This window comes from Mastomys coucha, unplaced genomic scaffold (assembly GCF_008632895.1).
Source record: "Mastomys coucha isolate ucsf_1 unplaced genomic scaffold, UCSF_Mcou_1 pScaffold13, whole genome shotgun sequence".
NCBI classification, from domain to species: Eukaryota; Metazoa; Chordata; class Mammalia; order Rodentia; family Muridae; genus Mastomys; species Mastomys coucha.
This window is the reverse complement of record NW_022196895.1, coordinates 24,620,571-24,647,099: the sequence shown is the minus strand read 5'-3', so window position 1 is coordinate 24,647,099 and position 26,529 is coordinate 24,620,571. Positions and strand designations below refer to the sequence as shown.

General features: G+C 36.7%; 1 non-coding gene and 1 pseudogene across 1 annotated transcript; both read left to right on the top strand.

Annotated features, from left to right (window-relative positions):
• Positions 1 to 1,440: 1,440 nt before the first annotated feature.
• LOC116087876 lies at positions 1,441 to 1,573 on the top strand. Its single transcript, XR_004117667.1, has one exon. It is a non-coding gene; the product is annotated as a small nucleolar RNA SNORA44 (small nucleolar RNA).
• A 9,011-nt stretch (positions 1,574 to 10,584) lies between these two features.
• LOC116087805 lies at positions 10,585 to 21,064 on the top strand (annotated as a pseudogene).
• The last annotated feature ends 5,465 nt before the right edge of the window (positions 21,065 to 26,529 follow it).

The window sequence follows — 26,529 nt, the reverse complement described above, 5'->3', positions numbered from 1 at the left end:
TGCCTCAGGAATTTTTCTTCTAAGTATATATCTGAACAAATTTAATCTTGTAATCTTTCTTTAGATATATATACATAGGAAATTAATCCAGTAATCTTACTTCTTGATATATATCCAAAAAGAATAAACTGACCCACTTGTACATTATGCAAAGTAGTCCAGATGTATAACCACCAATAATGTTCACTGAAAATCAATATGTAAAGTATAAATTATATTATATTACACACACAGACACATGCATATATGTATATATACATATGTATACATATATATACATATGTTAGACACAGAGAATGAATAAATAAATACTGCTTATTTATTTATAATTTGCTTATATTTATTGCCTATATCCTGATTGCTAAAAGGCTAAGTTAGGTATTTTCCTCCATTGATAGTCACATTATTTCTTGGCATAGGGTTGCCTACTAACCCTAAGCCCACCAGTTGCCAGGCTTGATCTCTGTCTGGGTTTCCATATGTCTTTGTTCCTCTAGCCATAGAGTTACAGGTCCACATCACTAAGACTGATCCATCTCCCTAGCTCATAAATACTTGTCCTTTTTATTTGACAGTTACACCACAAAAAAGCATTGAACACCATCAAATAAGAGAAATCTCCAAGGAGACATGAGCTTTCACCTCTTGTGGAGCATAGCTTTATGTACTACACTGATAGTAATTTTTGTGTACATATTTTTGGAATTTAAAAAGGAGGGGGAAAATAAACATAAGTAAAAGTAAGTTATATTCTTCTAATATGGTACATGGTTTCTACACTACACAAATCGAGTCTATGAAATAATTTTGACATTTTATGACTTATGAGACTTCATGAACCATCTCTCCAGTGTGAATCTGCGCTAGCTGGTATAGGGCACTCTTTCCATCTGTTTTTATTTTCACACATAATCTTCTCCCACACTCAAGATATTTAAGTATTTCCCACAAGGAATAAACACACTATAGTTATTTTAGAATATAAAATGAAAAATGTATATTACACATTCTTTATTTAGTAAAATATAAATAAAGAATAAAAATAAATAAAGTAAAAAAAGTAAAAATAAAAGTAAAAATAAAAGTAAAAAAGTAAAATAAAGAAATAAAATAAATAAAGTTTTCCCATATAACAGAAGGGGTATTTAAGTTATCCAAGTCATGACTTGTTATACTCTTTCCACTAACGACCTCTTTTTGTTCAAGAATTTTTATACTATCTTTGACTAATAAAATATATATACAAACCAACCACTGATAAAAATCATATGGATATACATTTTGTAATGTATATACACATATATAATAGATATATAACATATGCCATATTACGTATGGCATACCACATACAATATATAATATATAGCATATAATATTTAGCATGTAGTATACAGTATATTGTATATAGTATATAATACAGTTAGTTAAAAATAAAAGCTAAAGCATGTTTCCAAAGGACTGTGGCTCCGTGTAGCCATGGGATCTCCAACTGCATACCAGAGTAACAATGGAGAGACTTTGACATCCCAGGTCATCACAGTGCCTGCACCTGCCACTCAGCTTTCCTATATATATTCAAAAACAAAATAAAATAAAATAAAAAATAAAAAAAAATAAAAAATAAATAAAAGCTAATGTGATTATCAAAGGATCTATCGGCTTATATTTATAACAAATTAAGTCTTTGTTCTGTGTTTGGTGTGGAGCATCTTCAGTGCACATCACTGTTTACCTATATCATATTTTTATACTTGTCAATATTGAGAATATTGCTTCATGAACATATATTGCAAAATGACAGAAATATACTTGGGGCCATTTCAGAAATGACCAATGATTTTGTATAAATCCCAAGCAAAAATTTACTAATGACTATTAGTTGAAACAAGGTCAGAAATTCCAACAGGAACACTATAGTAACACATGCTGGTGCAGAAAGATCCTAATTACAATAATTAGATGCATATGCACTATAGAATGATACTAAGAAATGCGTTAAATCTTTGTTTTCTATAATAAAGCCATTATGTTTTTATAAGAAACAAAATTTGTATGTTTCATGAAAACATCAATATTCGTAACAGGATACTCTTGAATCTCAGCAGAGATATTATGAAGCATTCATAGGTATTGTGCGCTTCAATGGAGAGTATATCCATGGAATGCATATATCTTGTATTCAGACCCAGGCTACAGGGAAGTTGAAAGATTCATGTAGGTGAGCACTACCAGAAACACCTTTGATTTTTTATGCAAAAAAATTGTAATTAAATTTTGGACATTGAACATTGAAAAACCCTTTATTTTAATTAATTTGTCTTTGAGGTTGCATTTCAACCATGAGATAAATGCACAAGGAAATCTTTTCTCTCTAATGTTAATAAATAAATCGAATGTCCTGGGAAAGATAACAACTTTCATTTGCCATATATATAAATGTAAACAAAACTTCAAATAATTTTTTTTTGGTTTTTCGAGACAGGGTTTCTCTATGTAGCCCTAGCTGTCCTGGAACTCACTCTGTAGACCAGGCTGGCCTCAAACTCAGAAATCCACCTGCCTCTGCCTCCCAAGTGCTGGAATTAAAGGCATGTGCCACCACTGCCTGGCTCCAAATAATTTTTTAAATGATATAAAAAATAATTATATGCCAGGCTAAAAACTATAAACATCTTGATGTCTCTACTTTGAATATTTTGTTAAGTAAATAAATACCATTATCCTTTAAAGTGCAGAAGATTATCAACACTCTGTGTGAACCACTGTCTGTCCACTAGTTATGAATGTATTTTAAATGAGGTATGGACTTCACATGATTTAAAAATTTCCATAATAGTAATCAAACTTTTCAACTTTCTCTGAATAGTATATTGCCTGAAATTAATCGATTCTGACATATGTGACTTCAAAACATTTTATGAGTACTGTTGTCTTTGTAAGGATATGATATTTGCTTCCTACCATGTGTAGATACTTGATGGGTTCAATTCTTGCTAATGCAATAATCAAATGTATTTTTGCCCAGGCCTGAACTCTTTTTTTTCAAGTGTTAGTGACTACAATCTCAGGCTACTAGACAATGGCTTTAAGTCATTAGTTAACAGACTGTCCTCACAGAGCCAATGACTTACGACTCACAGAGTCAATGTCCTGATATTGCTCCACACATGTCAGTGGTCTGCACGGGACAGAATCTCATCCAGTAGTAATTGGACCTTTATGATTCTGCTTGTGATTTGTTATGATAATTTCAAACTGTAATTGATACCAAAAGATTGGTGGGATCCGAAATCTATGACAAACTGCACTTAAGGAAGAAATCCTTTGTACACCACCTAATGGAATATAAAACAGAATGTCCATGAATGTTAAAAAACAAAGCTTGTTTGCAGAAACAGTGTAGAGTTATCTGTCACACTGAAAATGAGCATTCATAAAAACTCAGGTTCAATCTGAACTGAGTCTTCAGTGGTTGAGACCATCACAGAATATGTAGGAAGATATATGCATGCATTGTTGTTATTTGTACAGGAGTTTATTAATATATAGTGCTTTTATAAATATGCAACATGCATATTATATATTGCTATATTTTTACATTGTATATCAGTCATTACTATGAATAATCACATCATTCATACCATTAATATTTACCTCTTAAGCTCCACTGAGTTATAAATGTTATCTGTAGTTTGCATCCTAGCTGTTTTTTCTTAGTGACAGACCTACAAAACCCTAACATAAGCCATTAGGTGTAAGTATTTATGCATTAAAGTCTACTACTATGTCAGAGAGTACTCTACTGTCTTCATATTTTCCCACTTTAATTGATTACACAAATTACAACATTAGTATATTATACTGCTACCTTTTTAAGTTACATGTTTAAAAACTAATATTGTCTTTAAATTTTATTAACATAATAAATTGAATCATTTGCCCAGTGTCAAAATGTTATGTGTTGTCAGTCAGCTGCAGGAGAAATATCTGAATTTCCAGCGTCTGATGATTTTTATTAAATGTCTCTTCATATCAGTAATGAACATTTGGCCTTTTATGTCTTCAGTCCATAAATTTTTGAGTTGTCTTTTTCCACTAATTTGTTAAGTTCTTCATGGGTTCCAGAGCATAGTCTTGTCATTTAGGATAATTTAAGTATTTTCTTGCTGTTTGATATTCATTAACTTTGTTTTTATGTGCCCTTCTCAAGGGAAGTTTAGATTTAATTTTATTTTAATTGAATATGTTTAAAACTATTCTAAGATATTAACATAAAATTAATTTTTTCTGTAGTAGTTCAATTTATATTAAAATATATATCACAAAATTCAGGCAGAATGTATAATATGTATATTTTTCCAAGTGTCATCATCTGTTTTCCAATTTTCTTTAAATGTTAGCTTGCATGAGCAGTTGTATGTCCCTATACAGTTCTCTGCCATCCAGCTTCTTCTTATTTCTGACTTCTGTTTCTTCATCTCTCAGCTTCCACCCTGACCTGCGCTCCATATCTTCAAAAATTTCAGGACTAACCTTGTGTAGCCATGTGACTTTCCTAAGTCTTCTGTCACATCACCTTGTACTTATGCCTAGATTCCATTCATTGAATCTCTCATCTCTCATTTCTAAAGCCAGTTTCAAAGAAGAACACTTCCATCAGCTCTGTTGGGCTCACAAAATTACATGCAACTGTAATTACCTGATGGAGTCCTGTTGGACAAACACCAGAACTGGCCTCACTCTCCTCTGTAGCTCTTCTCTCTTCTATTTCTTGGTCCACAAGAATATATGTGGTTTTATCCTGTTGTGGTGGCGGTGTCCTTTGGTTAGCTTGTTTGTTTTAAACAAAGTGACAGAAACCCTTAATTACTGCTTCATGTTCTCAAGCTTCTCTGTCATCATCATATATCGGTCACGTGTGTGTGTGTGTGTGTGTGTGTGTGTGTGTGTTGCCTCACATTACAAACTTACAAGATGCTGACTGGCATGAAAGACTTATTTTGAGAGAAAGGATGCACAGATGCCGTTGCATTAAGTGCTGGTTTTTAAACACACACACCCTACCTGTGAACAAGAAACATCTCTCTTCAAGATGGGGAATCCACATTCCAGGCTGACTCAGCTGAATTCTACTCCCTTCCTGGAGAGGGATGGCAGTCTCTGCCCAGCAACCCAAGGTTACATGTCCCTAGAGCTGCCCCAGAAGCAAGAATATAGAACACAGTGTATGCATGCTCTTGTCTTACCTGCTTATTTTCCATTGTGAATAGAGGTAAAAAGTGATACCTTTAACTGTTCATATTGGCTTTTTCATTTTTTTTTTTCATAATGTTGTCAACTGAAAAAGACAGTGGTAACCAAGATTATAGAATGTAAAAATAAATAAATGTCTTGCAAGTAATGATTCCTCTTATCTACCAACAAGCCTTTTCTGGTGAACGTAAACTTAATTGCAATGCATTTCTTTAATGGTCCTGTTAATTGGTTAGTCTGATATGATATCTTTGAAGGGCTGAAATAAGGCATTAGTGCTTGCTTTCCTCTAAAAGCTTGTAATGATACAAACATGTGGAAATAATGTTTTTTCAATATTAGACCATTTAATGAAAACAGTTATAGTTCAATTTCCTTTGAGTTGAGTTCATTTGTCCAACCATATGAAAGTTTAACAGAGACGATAGCACTGTCAAGTAAGATCTATTTACATAAGACTTCACAACGTTTCAGGGACTGTTTCTTAAAATTTCAGCTTCCTTTCATTTTCTCTCATTGGCATGGAGGAGGACTTAAAATCACAAAATCCTGGTGTGGTGGCTTATACCTGTAGTACCAGTGCTTGGGGGGTGTGAAACAGGAGGATGAAGGGATAGAGAGAGGGCCTGAGAGAGGGAACACAGAGAAAGTGGAGAAATAGGGAGGAGGAGAGGGGGAGATAGGGGAGGGGAAGTGACACTATGGAGGAAAAGGAAAGAATGGGAGAGAAAAGGAAGGGAACGCAGATCTTTCAAACACTTTTTATGTTCACATGTAGGGACATATCTTTTTAATTACCACGCCTTTTCATTCCTGAACTGTCTACTGAGGGAATAAGCAACACAGGATCCCAGTAGCACTTCTCCCTTCCTCTCCCTTCCCTTCCACCCTTCACTCAATACTTCCCTCTCATTCCTTCTTTTTTCCCTTGCCTTCCTCCTTCCTTCCCTTCCTTCAGTGCTGGTAATTGAACCCAGGGCTCGGCACACGCTGGGCAAACGTTTTGCCTCTGAGCTACTTCTCACCTTAGCCCTCGTAGTTTTTTTGCTTCTCACAGTGGCTGAATTACGTGGTACCCTTTATGTGTATTTTTTGCACTTCTTAAAGTAAAAAGAATGAGATCTAATGGACCTCTGAGAAAAACATTTAATTCTCTGTACTTTTTTTTGTCTAATCAGACTGCAGATGTTTCAATATTCTCCTGCTTAGGTAATCTTGGGGGAACCACTCTCAGAGACCGAGCATAAACTTGCAGAGCTTTGTGTCTTGTCCTGTAGCTTGATTCTCATTGTGTTCCAGATTTCTCTTTCACTCAACAGTACAATTTTAACTGCATATCACACCTGTATAGATTATTCCATTTATTCCTAATCGAACTAACTTGTATTATTCGAACATAATATTATAATTGTACGCAAATGATGAGTTCTACTTTTATTGGATATTTGAAACTTGGGGCATTATAAAGAAATTTAATCTTCAAAAAGAGGAAATTCAACACCAAGAATGTGTGACAGCTGCTGATTTTTGTATCTAGCCTTGTCCTTCTGACTATCAAGGGATAGATTTAGCCCTGGACTCAAGTTGATCACAATTTGTGACTCTTACAGTTTGTTTTCAAGTTCTTTTTAAATTGTGAATTATATTCCTGTCTTCATGTTGTACTAGACGCTACCACATATTTCATATTGATTCACTTTTTTCTATCTAGATAACTCTTTTGAAGTTTTGGCTAGATGTGATGGAAGATTGCCTTCAGTCCCAGGATAATCCACCTGGAAGGTCAAGCAGGAGAGTCATGTACTTGGGGACTACCTGGGAAACATACAAAGACTGTCTTAAACAAATATAGCTGTCTGTTTTATTGTATTTATCATAAGACCATTGGCATAACTTACCATGCATTTAGATTACATACAAATGCTTTGTTTCACTATTCTTCTAGCTTAAAATATGATTTCTCAGGTCACTAAGTTATGATTTTATTTTCTTTTTCTCCTGCAAGTGTTTATCACCCTTCTTTATGATGACCAACTCCAAATTCTAAGTAACCAATCATTTCAGTGTGCTTTGCTATCAGAATGAGTGGCAAAGCTGCTTGAGCCATTGGCATCATTGCTCTTTGCAGATTTTGTGATTTTTTTTAAGGGAGTGAGTGGCCAACTGAAATGTGTGGTTCAAGTCACATGCCCTTACTTAAATGAATCAACCAAGTTATTAATGTCTTCTTTGATTTTTTTCATTAAATATGCTTAATTAGATTGTGCTGTAATTTGTGATACAGGTAAATATGTTAAATACAATGTTTTGATGCACAGGGAGACATGGTAGTACAAAGTCTGCTCCCGAGCAGGCTTATAAGTGTTGAGACTTGCACCCAAATTTCTGTAAAAACAAGATGAACGTGTCAAAATCCTGTTCATCATAAAAATTTTACGACTCTATCTGTTGTGTTTTATAAAAAGAAAAGAAGGCCAGGAATATGTTTGGTGGAGGCTCCGTATGGTATGGGGGAGGGGGTGTCTCTGCAGGCCCATTCTGAGGCATTCCTTCTCCCTGAATTACAAGTGAGAGAAAGGCAGAGAGAGAGAGAGAGAGAGAGAGAGAGAGAGAGAGAGAGAGAGAGAGAGTAAATGCCAGCCATAAGCATGTGGAGAGAGAAGTGGGAGGTGAATGGGGAGAGAAGGGGAAGAGGGTAAGGGAGCAAGAGCAAGAGAAGAGAGGAAGAGAGTGAGGAGGGCGCAAGCAGCCCCTTTTATTGTAAGTCAGGCACACCTGGCTGTTGCCAGGTAACTGTAGGGAAGAGCCTACACTATCCATGTCACTCCTTCCTATGAGTTATTCTTTCTGTCCTAAAAGGTTAACTGATCAAATCACCTCTTTCTTTTGTCCTAGTGAAGGGGAAGAAAAGCCATTGCCCTTCTAAAAGACATGTGCCTCCTAAATGTTCCTTGCCACTTTCTGCTGTCCTATTGCAATCTACACATTGTCTACAAAATTTTAAGATTGCCCCCAACCTAATTCAAGTGCAATGAAGCTTCTTACATATGCATGTCCATTCATATTCCATAGCTATCAGAAAATGGGTAAGGAATGAGAAAAGAGTTGTGTAATTCTGGATGCCTGCCACCACTGTGGCAGCAGGAAAGTGCTGTCAAAGTAGGAAATAATTCTGTCCTTTAGACCAGAACAGAAATGCCTTATTGAGTGCACTCAGGAGAACAGCAGTCAGGGCAGTAACTAGAGCATTAAGGAGAGCAGAGGGCAAACCAGCTGCAGGGGCTGAATTAGTTACTTTTAGATTGCAGTGACAAGGTACCATAAGCAAGGCAAATTATGGTAGAAAGGCTTGGTTTGGGCTAAGGCTCCAGGAAGTTCATTCTTATAATGGTGGAGAAGGCATGGCAACAGGGAGAATCAACAGGAACCGGAAGCTAGATGATCATATCTCATCCACATACAGGAAGCAAAGAGATTGAATAAAAAAAATGGGACAAGGCTATAAACTCCCAAGTCCTACCTAAATCACGTATTTCCTCCAGCAATGCTGCACCACCTAAACATTCCAGGATCTTTAGGAAAAGCACTAACACCTGGGATGCCTGGGAACAAGTGTTTAACATGAGTCTAAGGCAAATATTGCCCATTCAAATCACCACAGTGGGATTCCCCATTTGGATGAAATCCATGCATAATTGTTGTGGCTTTCCTGAGTGCATAAGAACAAGTTCCTATCATGTCACTCTAGTCATGATGAGGACTGATTCACTGGTGTCAATAAGAGCCACAATACAATCATTTTCCCATTGTACAATCTCTGTCTGGAAAATATAATGTAAAGGAAAGCAGTGCAACTTGATCAAGTTCAGTCCTGGTCAAGGGGTCAGAGCACTGAGCCTGGGCAGTTGCCCTATGGGGCCAGACAACTGCATCCCTAATGAAGTAATTTAGGATCCAGTTCTTGTGAAGATACTGACAAGGAGGACTCCTTATTCTAATTTCTTATTGAACATCTTCTTTCTTCCTCATATGCTTTCCCCATACATGGTGGCCACCCTTGTTCTGTGTTAATTGGTAACAACAGATTCATCATTTTATGGCTGGAAGAGTGTGATAGTACATTTTGTGGTCCAGCTGTGGTTTAGCATTGTCCACTACTTTTTCCCTCTCAGACATCACTGCTACATACCAAGCTTGAAAGATGAAAAAGAGTCCAGGGCAAGTGGGATTGTGCGGGATCCAGGTCGATCTGGGAGGGAGTGCCAGGGTTGAGAGGGTTGTGAGGGAGGGGAGAAGGCGTTCTGTGAAGATCTTCAATGAAACACCTCTCTGAGCCTTAGCTTGTGCATATACTTTTATTCGTGTTGGGCTTGTACGCATACATATTACTCAGGGTGAACCAGGGTTGTATAATGGACTTTAGAGAGTGGGAAGGAGTTTCCAGCGTTAATAAAAATCATTAGCTAGAGTTTAAAGTTCTACAGACGTCTCCTTTGCATGGAAAGGAATTCCAGGAATCCCAGGTACTTCCTCAGAGGGAGAAACAAAGCTGAACCTGTAATCTCACCAAGGATATCCAAGGCTATAAGACAGTCAGCAGATAGCAGGTAGTGGGTACAGGGCTTTGAGATCACTAGACAAGGTCAGAGAAGGAGAATCCCTGATCCACCCCCCCTTTGCCTATGAGCATAGAAGGCTATCTGGGCAACGACAAACTTGTACCTTAACCAGCAGGGCCCAACACAAGAGTAAAGGCTTATCTTTATTCTTATGACTTTAAAGCCATATGAATAGTAAGTAACTGAAGCCACAGCATCCAAACAACTTTCATTAACTTTGGCGAGGAATCGTGGCTCCAAACCCAATACATGCCTAGCTAGCCTTTGTTGTGGTTTCCAAACTGGAAAAAAAAATCAGCCTCCTAACTGAAATGTATTTGACTGATATTGTTTCAAGCAACCTGTCAAGAAATAAAACAAATACGGAAATGATAACATAGAACTGTAGCCCACATCTTTAATACTGAATTGAGTGGAAATATATCTTCAATAATGCCTTTATTTTTCTGATTTTTATTTATTTATTTATTTACTTACTTACTTACTTATTTGGAAAGCTGGTCTGTGCTAATTTTAGAGCTCTCAAGACTCAATGCTGATAGCTTCTGGTTTAGTTGTGACTATTGTTATAGACGGAGGATTGCAATTCACCAATGTTACTTGGTGGGGTCTGAAACTACAGGCTACCTTATGTGAAAGATTGGATTTAGCAAAAGAATATACTCTGCAACAGACTTCAACAATCCTTAAGCACATTTTCATAGTTACCACAATGACTTCGCAGGAATACTTTAGTCCAAGAGCACCCAAGGCAAGGGTTATGGGAGCAGAGCACCAGACAGAGTCCACAGGTCAGTTTAGAATAAAGCTGTGAAGGAGAATTCCGAGAAGGAAGCATTGGCTGAAAGAATGGGTAGCTGAGTAGAACTTCAATGATATGTAGACATAAGGATGTTACGCATCCAAAATCAAATTATGTAGGGAAAACTTGTGTCTCTAAGTAGCTGTTTGTGTGCGAACTATCTTTGTGTGTATGTGTGCGTGTGTGTGTGTGTTTGTGTGTGTATGTGTGTGTGTATGCCTGTGTGTATGTGTGTGTGAGAGAGACAGAGATGGAGACAAAAAGATAATTAGGTATTTCCTTTCAAATGTATGAAAAATACCCTTGTTCCAAGCAAACTAACAGATACCAATGCTGTCAGATTGCATGTGAGGCAAGGCCAGTAGTAGAGTTTTCCCCATTTTGCTGTAAACTATGTTTTCCCTGCCCCCAAGTACCCACCAATGCATTTGGAATTCCTTATGGCTTTCATTGTTCTAACACTATTGAAAGTTCAGGAAATTGCTACTGCATTGAAACTTTCCTATTTAAAACACAAGGATCCACGTTGTCAGGCCACCATCCTTCACATGAGAGCTATTTGTTCCATCTACTAAGCTAAGTGCTTACGTGCCTCATAGCAGCTGTATCAGTTAGGGTGATACAGGATGAAGTTTTCAGGGTCATATGTACAGTGACATCACCTTTCAGCTCATTGCATTGCACAACTATGGATACTCATCTGGAGTATTATATTTAGTAGTGTGTCAGGATAGTAGGCATTGGGGTTTACCACATGAAATAAGCTAGTGGCTGAGGAAGACCAGAAGCACTCCAAACCAGGGCCATGTATACCAAACCAGACCATGTGTGAGAAACATGGTCAGGAGGCCAGCCACTATGTAAACAACCCACAAAGATCACCTTTGTTATAGCTACAGAAGTAAGATTTGTACTCCTTCTGAGCTTACTAGTCTTTACACACTCAACAATATCTTTCTTTTTCTTAATAAACTTGAGTTCTACCATTCTTTTTGTGTTCCTGGTTTAATTATTTGCTATGACACACCAGAACCTGGAAATCTCAACAGGTGCTTTCTGAACTTGGATCTATGTGTATGAAGCTGCCACAGAGCCTGACTGACTTCATGAATTCTGGCAAAGCTTCCTAGTGATGCTGATAATGGAGACCTGAAGACACACTTGATGAACTATTGTTTGCTTGACATTCATTGCAGGTGATGATCACGTGAAAAGTTATCTGGAACTTCTAAAACCTGGTGTTTGGAAGCTGTTCTAGAATGGCTATGCTTAATTATTGCATAAAAAGAGTAAATTCTCATGTACATTCAAGGTTAAAAGTCCACTTTGAGAAAAGAAGCCAGTTCAAGAGCAACTCTTTCTACTATGGGAGGGCACTACTTTCATAAAAACCACAAGGAGCTTTAAGAAGAACTCATCTGAAACTGTTTCTACCTATCATGCCCCTCCAAGCAAGGGTACAATGAGAAAAATCAATGACATACATTATCCAGCATTATCTAGGTTAAAATCATATATATTAAAACCCCAGATACTCTGTAGAATACAACTTAATAAGCAACTTTCAAGCATATTGAAACTTTTCCAGCTGGGACTCGGATGTAAATACAGCACCATGTTCACTTGAGAAAGATGTAAATACTAGTCATGACAAACACCTTAATCCTAGATTTGCATCTTTAACTGATATGAAATTGGAATATGAGCAGAGTCATTGTGTTGGCATTCTGAAATAAATGGTAAATCTTGCATGATATTAAAATGTTAACTTTCAAAAGACAAGAGAAGTCAGAAGTGTGGTGTGGGATGCAGAAAAAAATTATGATTTATCTTACAGAGTTCTTCTTGCAATGTTGGGAGGTTGGCAGCCTCCCTTGCTAGTCTTCCAGTCCACAAGGAGCTTGTGGTCTTTGGGCTTCTCTTTGTTTATGATCTCTAGTTGTTTTCCATTAGAATGAGTCTTTAAGTTGCTCTTGTTCCACTCACTAGTCCTCAGGGTTTAAAAGCTCTTCAAAAGCCACAAGTTCCCTACATTATCTCTCAGCTTCCCCATGGAACGAGTAAGTGACAAGAAGCTTGGAAATACAGATGGCATAATTATATATTTTGTAGTTGATTAATCAGTACAAAACATTAATCACATTTTGTATAACAATACATAATCAAATTCTTTATAGTTGAAATTAAGTTTCTGTTTGATAGGGAATGCTTTCCTCTAGGGTACTGATGGTGTTTTCAGCATCTGTTAGGATCCCATTCCACATCTGCATTTGACTTTCATCTGCTGTAGGGCTTAGTAAAATGTAGCTTAAAGGTTGCTTTATGTCTCTGCATGTACTTGTTAATAGAGGAATTTGTTGAGAGGGAAATATTTGCACAAGTTAGAGGCTCCAAATATACAGTTTCCAGGCTATAACTGGTTTATTTAATGAAAACAACTAGATTTTGCTGTCCTAAAGTGTTAATCCACTGAAATCAAATAAAAATAGACATTAGACATTTACTTTTTCTTCAGTTATTGAAATAAATACTTCATCCTGCAATTACATTTATATAATTATGAACCAAAATTCTAATGTATAATACATAAATGTTTTATAGTAAAAATGCCCAGCTTCTTGAATACTTTAAAATATTTATGCATAGAAAAGTATTACTTTGAGCACATACATAATTATATTTATAGTTACTTAAATAATAATTAAAATGTGTACAATCTTTATGTTACCATATTCTGTTACTTTTGATCAAAAGCATTGCAATTCTTAGTTTCCAAATCATGCAACTGCTAGGTATTAACTGTTATGTATATTCTAATTACATGTAGTTCTGTTATAATGTTTCCAGACAGAATTTAAAAAACAGTTATGTATATACTCTTCTCGAGTTTGTAAGAATATTTTAACACAATATATATGCAAACAATGTAAATTAGGAGATTTCTCAAAGTAACACGGGAATAATAATGTTTAATATCTCCATGTGTGTGTTAACAATTGCATCACAGTTGCATACCTGGCCATCTGAACTCAATCAGAAATCCACATCATGCACTGTCTCAGAACAACAAAACTGATGCTCATATATGAATATATTTTACACAGCGTGGAAACATGTTCACATACGTGTATCCCATATGGCTTAAATACATATGTTCATATATCCCAGATATTGTAGCTTAAATTGTGATTGCATCATTCTGCTGAGGATTAAGAGTCAGGTAAGTATAATAAGACTATTGAATAGACAGGGGAAGCAATTCTTGACAGTTTGAGAAAAGTGTCATGGAGTCCATGAATTCTTTACACATAAAGTGAGAAGACCTGACTGGTTTGTCTCTCAACGGCTCCTGTGTTTGTGGTGGGTGGAGCAGACATGACTTTTTAATAGAATATTTGTGTACTTGGCAGTTAGTGATATTTGAATCTAATTTTATGTAAATACACCTAACCTGTGTGAGTCGTCTTTCTTTGCTGTGTGCTGCCTCTTAGATGGTTTGTCCTCCATAATACTTTTCATCTTGAAGATCCGTGTGCTGTGCAACTGAGTTCCTTACAAAAGGCTGCTGTAAAATGTGGCACGCCTACTTACCTGTTGCAGGCAGTCTCCAAGCAGCCTGCAGCCTGTTTGATGTCAAATAAATGACACTGGTACCAAATTTCTACCTTATTTCCCATTCAGTAAGTACCAGTGTGCACGAGAAAGGTAAGCAGTGCACACTTGATAAGCCTCCACTTTGAACAATGACAGCGTTAGTCTGAGTTAGGTACTAGGATGTGACCAGCCCCATGAAAAAATATTAAGGCTCTGAAAACTGGTATACAAATAAGATGATTGATGGCCTGTCTATAGGGACTCCAGGAAGAGGATCAAAACAAGCTGTTTCTTTTGAAGTATGGATGGAGGTATGGGCAAAGGTGTTATATTTTACTTTTCTATCTATCGTAAACCCCAAAGCCTTATTCCAACAAGAATAGCACCTGGTATCTGAACACAGCAGAACACTATTTCTTAGCAGTAGACACATTCCAAGGACAAACACAAAAGCTGGATTTGTGAAAATCCATTCATGAGGCATTTATTGTAAATTTTTCCATCACTGGGATGGTGTGGTCTGGAAGGCTTATAGATTTTCGAGCTTGTCTCCTTTTGCCTTCCCTTTTCAAAGACTTTTGAACTCTCCTTTTGAATAGTCAGATTATGCATCCTAAGGACATTTGGATTGAAAATTATTATGATAATTTAGCAAATTGCTAGATATAAATGAATATATGCAATAAATTGCATTTCTTTAAACTGTGTATAATTGGAAAATATAAAAAATAAATTATTACACTATGAAACTCCAAAAGTTGAACATTAATCTTTTGAAATATAGAATCTACAAACATCTTATGGACAAATATGTAAATCGTAAGTGAGAAATATATTTGATGACATGAATTCATTGCTGCTATATATAGGAGAAGGCGATGTTAAAAAAAATAGGCAACTTCCACAAAACACTCACAGGTTCAGTAACAAAATCCCAAAACTTGTTTTTAGTTCTTAGTGTCAAAATTATATTTTAAATTATGTGATCAAAAGCAAAGTTCAATAGCAAATAATAAGCCCTAAGTGAAAAAAAAAATTACAGATACAAGGAGGAAACTTTAAAGAGCCAGACATAGAATCAGTTTTCCAGAGACGTACATTAGTTACCAGTTAAGCTCCTGGTTGGTAGAGGAAGGGCAATATAGTGTAAAAGGTTTGCAAGAGCAATCTCTTTTTTCTACTACAAAAACTTATTTGGATCTCTACCACATATTGTTCCTTGTTTAAATTTCCTAAATATCTCAAATGTCAGCCAAATAGTTAGAGCTACCATTCTGTAGAAGACTGTCTTATTAGCATGCTCATGGTCAGGAGCCAGTCTTAAGTAGCGCAGAAAAACACACATAAAAGCCATAAGGGACCATTCCATGAGAATCTAGGAAATGGGAAAAAGATCCTTCTTTTTTTTTTTTTTTTTTTGGTTTTTTGGTTTTTTGGTTTTTCAAGACAAGTTTCTCTGTGTAGCCCTAGTTGTCCTGGAACTCACTCTGTAGACCAGCCTGGCCTCAAACTGAGGAATCTGCCTGTCTCTGCCTCCCAAGTGCTGGGATTAAAGGCATGAGCCACCACTGCCCGGTGGGGAAAAGATCCTTACTCAAGAATTTTATTAAATAAACAAAAAAAGATGCCACCCAAATTGGAATAAAAATAGTGCCTTTTTCTGAAATAAAGCCCATAGTAAATAAATACAGCTATATGTTTGTGAAGCCCTAGTAAGTGTGACTATTATCATAGAGTCCGTGACAAATAATTTTGCATAATTTTTATTATGAGGTGATTTCTTTTATACCTGAAACCAATTTCTGTCATTTTTACCTATGAATTTCAAAAAGTCTTCACATGTGCCCGAGTTCACATGAAGACACATTCAGGAACCTTCATACCCAGTAGCATTTATATCAACAACAGCACCATATAATCATTGAGACACGGCATTGCTCTTTAAAGAGAAATGATAAAAACATTGTCTTATATGTACCAAATTTAATATTCTAAAACAATGAAAGTAAATGGACCTGAGCTGCAGGGCAATTTCTATGTGCTCATTCATCTGTTATGAATATCATGGGTTTCTCTCTTTGGATACAGGGATTATAGTATCTTGTGTACAGGAGCTTAAGCTCAAAAGCATCCCTGGTCTCAAGGTACAATGTGACAAAGTCAAAGTAGTTTCTCCTTGACCAGTTTTATCCTCAATTTCTAGTGAGGATCTCCATAAGGAATCCTGAACTCAGCCTCCATTTCCTTCTGTGGCTGCTCCTAGAACCTCAGAGCACACTCTTTCATAATTGTGAATCAGCACGACTGCTACAGATGGTTTTTCGAGACAGGTTTCTCTGTGTAGCCCTAGTTGTCCTGAAACTCACTCTGTAAACCAGCCTAGCCTCGAACTGAGAAATCTGCCTGTCTCTGCCTCCCAAGTGCTGGGATTAAAGGCATGAGCCACAACTGCCAGACGGGAAAAAGATCCTTATTCAAGAATTTTATTAAGTAAACAGAAAAAGATGCCACCCAAATTGGAATAAAAATAGTGCAACATTATCCAACATTACTTCTGTTTCCCTATGCTAGCCTTGTCTACAATAAACCCTGACTTGAAATAAGTGCCTTATGGATGTCAGACTGGCTGCTTGACTCTCTCCCCTAATGTTTCAACTTTATCAAATTCTTGGAGTCCTCTCTTAAAGAAGATAGACAGATAAACCATTGGCTCCTAAGTAAATTCAAAAGAGAGGGACAAAAATAATATTTGTCAAGCCTTCCAATGGATACTTCTGACCATCACTATTCATTCACATAGTCAGGCATTAATTCAGTAAGTGGTGTACACCAGAGAGATAAACTCAAAAGTAGGACATGTGGACCAAGGAAAAACTCATGAGTGAAATTTGGCAGAAGTTTGTCATGACTTAAGGATGAAAGATATTCATAGTGACTTAAATGCAAGTTTTAAAAGTGCAAACAGGGCATTCTTATTTCTGAATGGGCAGTGAACATATTATTTGCTGTGTAAGTTGGCTGAAAGTGGCAAAAATGACCATATCTATCACAAGCCATTCACAAACAAATAAACTCTGAATTCCTACATTTAATGAAATATATCTGACTTGGCTAAAAATAGAGCTTGAATGTGAAACCTTATCAGCTGGGTCTTCGTCAACATCTTGGAGAATCCTATAACATAAATATGCATCTACTGAGATGAACTGAATTTTGATACAAAGATAAGATTTTGAACAAACAGGTGTGTGTGTGTGTGTGTGTGTGTGTGTGTGTGTGTGTGTATGTGTGTGTGTGTGTGTGTGTGATACATATGGTCCAGACAAGGATACTAACTCCATCAGAAGTTTCCAATGAGAAAAATATTCCAGGCATTGCTGAAAATATGGGTCATGCTGGAAAAAAGAGTATCTCAGCATAATGCAGCATTCACACAGACCAGTTTAATGATGCTATATATTTAGAAAATCACAAAGCTAAAATGCCTATCAAAACTTTTGTATAAATGTATTTTTTATCTTTGACATATATGAATGTCTCTCCTTTGTTTAGAAATGAAACTGCCATTACGTTCATTTTTCCTTTGTTTCATGTTACTTCAAGAATAAAGATGACAGTGTTGTAAGTTCATATGTTGTCTGATGGAGGTAGTAAAGAAGATGTGGTCTTAGTTTCAGTCTTCTATACTGTGAAAATAAATGAATATTATACCATCATGTTTACATATGATTGGTAACTGTTAAATAATTCTTAACTTTAATACTATAGAAAAGTAAATAGGCATTGAATTGGCCTAATTTAGAGAAAGAAGAGGAAGAAGACAGAAAGAAGAGATAAAGAAAAAATTTAATCTTTTGTAGTGCCTGTAAAGATGTGTGTCCAGAAGTATTCACAGATAACAGGAATGAATTCTCCAAGCCCCAGTGAAAGCCAATGACTGCCTGTACATAGCCTATAATAGTTCTCTCTGTATGTCGAATAATCTGAATTTACCTCTAAGACTATATTATTGCTATTAATAAAAGTTTTGTTATATGGTTTAGGAAATAATAACAAGAAAATTCTGTGTACCTGTTCTGTGGAGACCAAATTCATTTCATTTGTTCTCCACCAATAGTTGACTGCTTCCAGAGATGCTGAATCTGTAAATGGGAATGGGGCAAAGTGCAGAGTAAACATGTTAGCAGTAATTTAACCACTAACTTATACAGTTTTGAATATCTGCCTTATGCTTTTAATAATAATGTCTTCTTCAAATCTCAGTAACAAAACAATTTGAACAGTGCTGCAAAACATGAGCACCATAACACCCTGAACCCTACTGTTGACTTCACTAAGACTTACACATCCTTCAAGTATGAGACAACAAATCAGTTCTGCCATAATTCTTAACCAACATCAAGCAAGAATGGAGAGTCTTTTTCTACTACCCCAATAGGTTATTGCTCCGATGGTCATCAGGAAACCTTTTATCCTATTAAGGGGACTGTAATGGCTATTCCTCATTGTCAATTTGACTATATCTGGAATGAACTACAATCCATAACTGAAAGGCTCACCTGTGATCCAGATCTTAAAGCTGGGAGATACAAGTTTCTGACCTGGATCCTAGCATGGAGATCTTGAGGCATAGTGACTATGAATCCCAGGAGACTAAGGCAAGAAGATCTCTGAGTTCAAGGTCATTGGGATAAAGCAAGTCCCAGATCCAGGTGTAGTTGTACACACCTTTAATCTGGGCCACTCCTTCTGCTGAAGACCTACAGAAGGACATTGGAAGAAAAAAAATTCACTCTTCTTTACCTGCTTGCCCTGTGGGACTGACCAACTACTAGATTCTTGGACTTCCAGTCACAGCTGACCATTGTTGGGGAGTTGGACTATAGACTGTAAGTCATCATAACAAAATCCCTTACTATATAGAGATTACCTGTAATTTCTGTGACTTTAGAGAACCCTGACTTATACAGGGACACAGAGGCACTTTGTGAAAACATGGGAAACAAACTTGAGAAAGCTGCAAATTGAGAAGAAAAGAAACCTGTATGCCTGAAACCATGCCTCCCCCAAGAAGCACACAGAATGAGAGTTTCCTGAAATAGACCATAACCTACAAAGTTCTTTCTCTGGCTCTATCCCCAACCCCTTTCTTCCCTGGTGACTCCCTAGTATGGCGCTTTCTGCTCTTTTACCCAGAGGGAAAGAAAGTTATCCAGAGACATTGAGAGTAGATTGAAAAAGCACACTTCTGCCAAAATCATTGCTTCCAGGTCAAAATTATCACCAATCTGACAACTTGACTTTCTAAAAAAACACGGATTTTCCGTTTGCTTGTTTTCCCTTTCTTACAAGGGTTCTTAAATCCTGAAGAATAGAAACACTTAAATGAATAAGCGTGGAGGTGGTCAGACTGCCACTCAAGATGTTGAGACAAAAATTCTGTACCTTAAATTTATCTCAAAGAATCGAAAATTAAATAAACAAACAGAGAAAGAAACAATATGTTTTCTTTTATTAATCTTTGTTACAATGGTTTCAGCCATGAAACTAGCACTGGAATAGGGAAAGAACTAAGAAAATATTTCTCTCGTATACCACTATTGTATGGGGAAAATGTTTGAATTTCTTTATTGTAAAGAAATTGTATTGTAGTTAGTCTGTATAAAAGTCACAGAAGTCTTCTATTTTATTTAGAAGCTGTAAACCTAGATTGGGTAGATTCCATGCTGTTCTCACCCATCTCACAGCTTTAAGGCCCTTGTTACTTGCTGTTTGAGACGGACCTCGGTTACTTTTGCTCTATTAGTCTGTCTTCAGGGTGCATTTCTCTCAGTCACATGCTCCTGGTTCATCCCATTTTAGAGAGATCCCCTTTCTCTGTCTTCTTTCTACTTCTCTCTGTGGTCTCTCTCGAGAACCCTCACTTAGTTCTCAGGTCCAGCCTTTCTTTCTCTACTGTGCCATCACAGGCTCTAGCCTTTTATTAACCAATAGCTTCAAATTGTGGAGCAAGATTTACACCAAAAAGGCTGGTCCATGTTTATGAGAATTCACTTATCAGGAGGCAGCCAGATCTTGGGGTTCAGAATTTAGCATTTATGTAGATAGCAACAGACAAATCCCCAACACATTATCTCTTTACATCAACAATTACTAAATGACAGATTTGTATTCTTTTTTATTTGTGTTTGGAACCATATTTTCCCGAAATAATACATGTAATTAATATACACTTATGGTTCTGCTTCTTCCGGATACATGGAAGTTCATACTGGACACAGCAGTCACATGCCACCTCTAAAGAGAAAATTTTAAACACTTACTGCTTGGGTTTTGCACTTAGTATTTTGGAGACCTTCAGGCAGAGTATAGACTGTGAATAAAGGTGTGGAATTTCTTATTGATACAGATTGGATTCTTCACAAATTTACCAGATCAAAAATCCCAGATAAAGTGTTACACGCTAGACCTAAAGTTCATGGAAAAAAATGGTGAGGGACCCCCACAACCCTCACAAAGTACACACTGATATAAGAATAAGAAGTATGAAAAGGTGTCTACACTGGGGAAAAGATACAAGCAAAACGAGCATACTACAGAAGACACACGACCTGCAAATTCACAAGAACGTCCCATTAGTAAGGGCAAAGTTGAACTGTGATATGTGTCTAGCCCTTGAAGCTGCCTCAGGGACTGCTCACGGAAGAGAACATGTCCAGCCTGTGCCTCAAGAGCACTGGGGATTTGATCTTGAAGTGGCATCTGGAAGTCTGTGGAGAAGGAAGCAAAGTCGTGATGCCACACAGCTTCAGAGTACAAATGCAATTAATGAGGAAACCATTCTCATTAAAGTGTAGGTTAGCTATATATATGGATGAATAAATTTCGATTTTTCTATCAAGTACATAATGACAATTCTGCTCAGAAGTTTCATACACATTTTGAATTCAGTCTTCCCCAACAGAATTACCAGTTATCCTTTATACCACCACTCTAACATTCCCATCACTCCACACAGTAACCCATCCTTCAGTGACATGAGAACCTAAATCAGGACCTCTCCCAAATCCCCACCCTTCCCTCCTCTTTCTCTCCATTGAGCTTGTTGATGTGTATTCTCCCCAATTCTCCTAACAGTGACTCTTATTGTCCAGTCCCAGTGAAATCCTCACTATTGATTTCTTTACATACTTGAATATTTATGTGTCCATGTGCTATGTGTAACCCATGCATTTCAGTGTGTAGCTTCATATGGCCAGGTCCACACATGCAGGTGCTGGAGCAATACTTTTCTTCTTCTATTGCTATTTGCTTTATTCCTCTGAGACAGTTTTTCTGGACTAGAAGCTTACTAGTTTCACCCACAGATTCCTTTGTCTTCTGGGTCTCAAGGCCAGTGTGATGTAAACAAACAGCCTGGCTTTATACACAGAGGCTTAGTTATTTCAATTTAGCTTCTTGCAACTCTAGCCCTCTTACATACAGAGCCATCTCTCAGGCCCAGTGCCAGTTCTGTTGTATACAACTGTCTACTTCATAGCTTGGTTTTCTCATTTCTCCTAAATTGTGCCTTTCCACAAAATATTCTCAGACCTTGGATGAAAATGAAACTTAATTGTTATAGTATATTTCTTGGATGCAGAAGATGCAGGCTTTCATAATTCAAGGATGGTTGTCCAGAAGTAGGAAGCTGAAGATGCAGCTTCAAAAGTTCAGTGTCATATAATCAGTAACACAGAGAGAATAAGGACTACTGAAGACCAAATGCTTACTCAATGCAGAGCTCCCATGCTGCTTCTAAATAACTGTTTTAAATCTGGACTGATTTCCTGTTGAAGTCTCAGTTGATGAAACATTTCTTCTTTCAGAATTCTGTGCAGGCATGCTTTCCTGCCAATTACCCTTTAATGCCCAGAGCAGAACAGCTTCCTGTTCCAACTGCCAGGCATTACTCCCACACAGCACTGAAGACTATATTTGTGCTGTTGCTTATGTACTTATATGAATCTACATTGCTAGACCACAACATTTATGAGAGCAGACTTCTGGCCTTTTGTGCACCAAAATTCTCCAGCCTTAAAAAAAAAAAAAAAAGACACCAAAATACAATAAGTGCTCAGTGAATATTTGTTGAATAAAGACATGAGTGAAAAGGCACACAAATAAATAAATCTAGAAAGCTTCTGTAAAATTAAAATGCATTTTATATTGTGGTTTGAGATCTAATCCCTGTTTGCATATGCAGATGTTTAAAATACAGGGGGAAATGATACAAATTTTTAATACTTATAATCCTAGTTTTGTTTCAAGTAAGAGATCTTTAGCCCATGTGGATGATAATGAGGGAATAACCACCACGGAGATACGTTAGGCTCTCAGTAGAGAGGAGTCTGGTTGATTTCAAGGATACTATTGAAGAAGATCTCTATACAATGTCATGGTTAAGCTTATTTTTGAAACATGAGAAAGTTGCTTACAAGACAAACAAAAAGGCAAGGAGGTGTCCAACTACACTGGGAAGGGAGGTGGAGGATCCAACAGCCAGTGTGTTTACATTAGAGCAGGGAGCTCAAAGTCTGTAATTGCTGTGCAGGATGGTCAGGGAAGGGTCTATTGCACAGAAATCACAGAATTCTTTCTCTGTTATAGCTGGGACAATTTATCAGCAAGGACATTAGAGGGAGAAGACACTTTCTACAGCATTCTTTTTTGTTATCATATTCCTTATATTGGCTTCATCCCCAGTCCCAGAGCACCTGTCTCACTGAGAACAGCTGCATAGAAGGCACACACACACACACACACACACACACACACACACACTCTCTCTCTCTCTCTCTTTTTTACTAATGATAGCATCAAATCTCTACAGTTGTACAAGAGGCAAGGTGCATAGAGAACACCTCCATGATCAAAGTAGGAAGAAGACTTAGAAGAAAGGGTAATTTGGTAACAGGTAAAGGAGCATAAGAGGCAGGAGCACTTGATCAAAGAACATTGTATGAGATGGTAAAGTTGCTAAGGAATAAATAAAATTTATAAAATGACATCCTGTCAAAGTGATCCTTCTATCTATGAATAGAAAAGGGACGGAACAGATCTTGGGTCCTCTTGGGTCCTTGTGCTGCAGCTGCTGTTTCTCATTTTCTTGTTTGGGTCTTGGCCATTTGCTAGTAAATTTAGTTTGACAGATGTTGAGAACTGGGAAATTAGGAAATGAAGTAATCCAGCAGAGAATCCATCAAACCAGCATGCAAGGTGCTGATGATTTTAATCATCATTTCAAAAATTTTATAATAATTCCAATTTAGATTAATGATGATAACATCCAGTTGCATTGAATACCAAAGAAAGTTAAGTAAACTATTTTAAGAACGAGAGAAATGGATCTCAAAACTAATAAATCTTCATTAAACAACCTAGAATGTAGTAATAAAGTACATAAAATCGTTTCTTGATTAGGACTTTAGTTTTTTGCTTGGGTTATTAAAATAATTATTATTGCATTCAGAGCTTTTGAATTATTTTAAAAATATTTAAAGAATAAACATTTTTCTTTAGAATTTATTCCCCAGCTATTTAAATAGACAATTATCTTAAAAATATTTTTCTAAGCATTATAATACACATTAAGTTGTTTTAATGGTGAGTTAATATATAGTAAAACTCATATACATTGTTATTATATTTAAATGTTCTTTAATTTGAAGGTACTAGAAACTTAGAATTTTGAAATATAAGAATGATTATAAAATATACTGTTCATTTTAAAATTTTTAAACTAATTGAATAATGCTGAATTTAGAATTTATCCTCCTTAAATATTAACTCTTACTTGGTTCAAAATTTTTTAAGAAACTGTATGGTGAAAATATTCTCACATTATTAGCTCCTGTATCTATGATTCTTGTGAAGAGACTTGGACAATCCCTTCTGGTAAGATCTGCATGAAGCTCTAACATACAGAGTTTTAATGATTAAGTACTGAGACAGGAAGAAGATAATCTATCCCCTACACAATTCCTTAAAGTCACAAGTTTGATACACAAGGCATGTAACCTAACAAATTCAATGAGAGGATTAAGTAGCTTTAAAGGCCTCAATTACTCTCACAGTAAAAAAAAAAAAAAATGTTGACAAACAACACAGAAATAATTAATAAAGATTAGTACTAATATGTTAGGATATCATGACATTTCATGATACATGAAATTAAAAGTTGTAAAGGCAGAAATGGCAACATGTAGATTGTCAGGTATTGTTGGGACAGGCACTAGAAGTGGAGGGTGGGGATGGAGCTGTGAACCCACTGATAGAGAAGAGAGAAAGTGAGTCACTGAGTGAAACTGAGCTTTAGAAAGTGAACTTCAAGCTCGTCCAAACATGAGAAACTGGTCTCTGGGTGTCATAAAGATCATGCCTGAAACTGCTGTAACAACTAATTTGGGGGTTGAGAGGAAAGTATAACATTTTTATTTAATCACAATTTTATGTGAGTGCTGATAGTTGGCTTGGTATGTAAAGACATCTGCTGTCAAGCATTGCAACCCAAGTTTTATACCCAAGTTAGACTGGTAGCAAAGACAGCTACTCATCACCTGCTGTCCCCTGACATCCTCTTTCACACTGTAGCATGTATGTGCATGAACATGTTCAATAATAATTTTAAAGACAGGCCCCACAAGTTGCAGGGGAGTTCCAGGGTGGCAGGGACTGGATCCTCTCAGCTTCCGAGTGACAGAGGTGGATCAGCATCCTTCTCTGCCCCTTCCCTGCAAGTGGAGAGCCTACCTCCAGGGAGCATCTTAACTCAGAGACTCGGTGAGATCTGCCATTTTCTCTCCAGTGAGTTTCTAAGACAGGAGCAGCCAGCTGGGAAGCACAGGCCCCACTAGTCTTAGGGGACTTGCAGGGTGGCAGGGACAGAACAAGCTCTAGTCAGAGACACTAAGAACATCTAACACCAAAAACCAAGAGATGGAGAAAGGCAAACGCAAGAATCCTACCAACAGAAACCAAGACTACTTGGCTTCATCAGAACCTAGTACTCCCACTGCAGCAAGTTCGGGATATCCCAAAACACCGGAAAAGCAAGAATTGGATCTAAAATCATAACTCACAATGCTGATAGAGGAACTTAGGAAGGACATGAATAACTCCCTTAAAGAAATACAGGAGAATACAGGTAAAGAGGTACAAGACTTTAAAGAGGAAAAAAAAAAAGAATTACAGGAGATCACAAGTAAATAAGTAGAAGCACTTAATGAGCAAACTCAAAAATCTCTTAAGGAATTGCAGGAAAACACAAACAAACAGGTGAAGGAATTGAGTAAAACCATCCAGGACCTAAAAATGGAAGTTGAAACAATAAAGAAATCACAAAATGAGGCACCTCTGGAATTACAAATCTTAGGAAAGAAGTCAGGAAACATAGATGCAAGCATCACTAAGAGAATACAAGAGTTAGAAGAGAGAATCTCAGGGGCAGAAGATAACATTGACAGAACAGTCAAAGAAAATGCAAAAAGCAAAAAGACCCTAACCCATAACATCCAGGAAATCCAGGACACAATAAGAAGACCAAATCTAAGGATAATAGATATAAAAGAAAGTAAAGACCTCCAACTTAAAGAGCCAGTAAATATCTTCAACAAAATTATAGAAGAGAACTTCCCTAACCTAAAGAAAGAGATGCCCGTGATCATACAAGAAGCCTATAGAACCCCAAATTGACTGGATCAGAAAAGAAATTCTTCCAGCCACATAATAGTCAAAGCACCAAATGCACAAAACAAAGAAAGAATAGTAAAAGCAGTAAGGGAAAAAAGTAAAGTAACATATAAAGGCAGGGCTATCAGAATTACACCAGACTTCTCACCAGAGACTGTGAAAACTAGAAGATCCTGGACAGATGTCATAAGAGAACACAAATGGCAGCCTAGACTACTATACCCAGCAAAACTCTCAATCACCATAGATGGAGAAACCAAAGTATTCGATGACAAAACCAAATTCACACAACATATTTCCACAAATCCAGCCCTTCAAAGAGTAATAAATGGAAAACTCCAACACAAGAAGGGGAACTACATCCCTGAAAAAGCAAAAATGTAATCTTCCAACAAAACTAAAAGAAGATAAACACATGAATGGAATGCCAGCTCTAACGACAAAAATAACAGGAAGCAACAATTACTTTTCCTTAATATCTATTAATATCAATGGTCTCAATTCTCCAATAAAAAGACATAGACTATCAGA